At 38.7% G+C, this 3,270-nt stretch overlaps 1 protein-coding gene across 2 annotated transcripts in view; it reads right to left on the minus strand.

Annotated features, from left to right (window-relative positions):
- Positions 1-3,270, minus strand: part of DENND4C (DENN domain containing 4C) — a 76,625-nt gene that overhangs the window by 31,242 nt on the left and 42,113 nt on the right. The window lies entirely within an intron of this gene.

Here is a 3,270-nt window from a genome sequence, read left to right on the forward strand (position 1 = left end):
AAAAAAGTAGCCGGGTATTATGGTGGGCACCTGTAGTCCCAGCTACTTGGGAGGCTGAGGCAAGAGAATCCCTTAAGCCCAGGAGTTGGAGGTTGCTGTGAGCTGTGACACCATGGCACCCTACCCAGGGCAACAGCTTGAGGCTCTGTCTGATAACATTTTAATGTATGATCTGCCATTCATCCTCTATGCATATATACCCATCAGAAAAAGAGTTCATGCTCAGCAATAGGTCTGACTTTAAAAAAAGAGTTCATGCAATATATGCTGGTTATAACTGTATAACATGCTAAAATATATTACACTCACCAATAAATAGAGGTCTTTTTTGTGTGTGTGTGTGCAGTTTTTGGCCGGGGCTGGGTTTGGACCCACCACCTCCAGTATATGGGGCCAGTGCCCTACTCCTTTGAGCCACAGGCACCGCCCCCAAAGGTCTTTCTTATTTCTTACATTTTAAGAGTCTTACATTCAATTTAAGAAATACGTTCTGAAGGTAAAAAGCAAACTTAAATGATCTCATGCTAATCCATGTGAAAATGATTCCAAATACCAATATCAAAGAAAAGTAAATTGAGTTGGTAACATGTCTCAGAAAATATAAAGAACTAAAGAAGGAAAATAGTATTTATGATTTCTAGAATTAGTTCAGCTTTCTGAATTGGTTCAGACTTTCTTGAAATTTCACATCTGGACTGTTAAAAAGTATCTATATACTTTTTATGGGGACCAATTTGTCAAAATCTTAAAGACCTGGCATGATAAACGCACATACACACACACAGAAATAATCTCTTCCATCTTAACCTTCGTCTATCCTTCTGCAAATACTTGCCAGGAATCTACTGTGCATAAAGCAAATTTAAAACTATAGATGAATTATATATTTGTTATAGTCAAAGACTTAACTGCTCCAATGTAAAAGAATTCAGCATGGCGCCCAGCATAGTGGCTCATGCCTATAATCCCAGCACTCTGAGGGGCCAAGATGGGCGGACTGCCTTGAGCTCACAGGTTCGAGACCCACCTGAGCAAGAGCAAGACCTCGTCTCTAAGTAGTAGCTGGGTGTTGTGACAGGTGCCTGTAGTTCCAGCTACTTGGGAGGCTGAGGCAAGAGGATCTCTTGAGCCCAAGAGTTTGAGGTTGCTGTGAGCTATAATGTCACAGCAATCTACCAGGGGCAAGAAAGTGAGACCCTGTCCCCCCCCCCAAAAAAAAAGAATTTACCATAGAATGCTTAGAATTGGCACATCCTAAGAAGGGTAATAAAATATGAACAAAAATCTTTCAGATATATTCATCCCTTCAACAAATATCTGAATGCCTACTTCCATCTACTATGTGAAGTGCCAGGAATACAATGGCAAAAAAACCAGACATGATCTCAGTACTCAATCTTTATTTAATCAAATAAAGCAAAAATATGTGCCGGCTGCGGTGGCTCATCCCTGTAATCTTAGCACTTTAGGAGGCCAAGCTGGGTGGATTTACTGAGCTCAAGGGTTTAAGACCAGCTTGATCAAGAGCGAGACCCCGTCTCTAGAAATAGCTGGGCAGTGTGGCGGGTGCCAGTAGTCCCAGCTACTCAGGAGGCTGAGGCAAAAGAATCACTTGAGTCCAGGAATTTAAGGTTGCTGTAAACTGTGACATCATGGCACTCTACCAAGGGCGGCAAAGTGAGGACGTCTCAAAATCAATTAAGCAAGCAAAAATATGTTATTGGCCTTAGAAACCTCCCCTAGCTTTGTGGGAAACAAGCAATCCCTTACCCTTTGCTAACATATAATTTTTCTACTCTAATATTACAGCTATTTCCTATTTGAATCATTATTAGAAGTTAAGTCTAACCTGTTATGGCCTCAATTTTTGTGCCCCCTAAAATTCTTATATTGAAATCCTAACCCCCAATACGATGGCATTAGGAGGTGGAACCTTAGAGACATAATTAGGTCATGAAGGGGAAGCCTTCACATATGGGGTTAGTGCCCTTAAAGAGAGACCCCACAGAGGCCTCTCCCTCTGTGCCATGTGAGGATACAAAATAAGTCAGTAGGCTATAACCTAGAAGAGGGTCCTCACTGGAACCCACCATGCTGATGCACTAATCTTGAACTTTCTAGACTCCAGAACTCTAATAAATAAATTTCTGTTGTTTATAGCCACCTCGTCTATGGAATTCTGTGATAGCACCCTGAAATGACCAAAACACTATCCACTCATTCAGGATTCTCATTTGCTTTTTAAAAAGCACAATGCTCTATTTGGGAGCTTTAAGGAGAAAAGTAATCTTTGGTAAGATCTTTCCTATAACTTCAAACTGATTTCAACATTCTTTATAATCTTTCAAATTAGTACTAAATAATAGTCATAATCATATCTATTAATCAGAGCTACTAATAAGCATGTAGAGACGTTTTTATGGCTTTTAGGGGAATTAAACTAACCTACTATATAACTCCAAAGTCCATACCTGTTTTGAAAACTGTTCCCAACATTTGAGAAACAGATCTTTGCAAATATTGATTGATTCTCACAGTATTTCTAGGAATTAAGTGGCACATTTTATCAATTTTAAAATGAAGGCTTGATACGCTGGCAAAAGCTCCATTACCCCCTTCTTTATTAATGAAATAAATTTTCCTATATCTATATCAAGATGTGATATGAAAATGAAATGAGTAAAAAAGAAGGGAAACACACCAATCCCCAGGCCATGTCTACTTCAATGCTCTGAGAGGATTCGAAACCTTTGATCAAGAAATTCTGCCCTCCTTTCCCCCACTCTCCCTACTATCAACGGGCTGGGAAAATAAGACCTACAATGTATACAATTTTTAACTGAAAAATCCTTTAGACCCACTTCTTGAGTACTCCAAAAAAGTAATGAACTAAACTTGGTGTCACAGTAAATACAAAGAGAAAAGACTTTAAGAAGAAGGGGCACTTTTATATTCATTTAAGAAGTTGAACAAATTAATTTCTATACAGTTATCCAAAAGATACATTTTCTGATAAGACAGATGACTTTAGAGAAGTAATCCAAAGCTACCACTAACAAAGTACAAAATACACACACCAATTTCACTGTCCTTTGAAATCATGTAGTACTTAGATGTATGCCATGTGTGTACTTGGGAGGCCGACAAATAAACTCAAGTAGAATTAAGGTAGTCTCACATTCACAGTTACTTATTACAAATACTTAATCACAAATAAGAAGTGGCTCAGGGCACCTATAACAAATGAGCCAAAAAAAATTTTTTTTTTTT

The sequence above is a fragment of the Otolemur garnettii genome, unplaced genomic scaffold (assembly GCF_000181295.1).
Source record: "Otolemur garnettii isolate 467f Iridium unplaced genomic scaffold, OtoGar3 scaffold00006, whole genome shotgun sequence".
In the NCBI taxonomy this organism is placed as follows: Eukaryota; Metazoa; Chordata; class Mammalia; order Primates; family Galagidae; genus Otolemur; species Otolemur garnettii.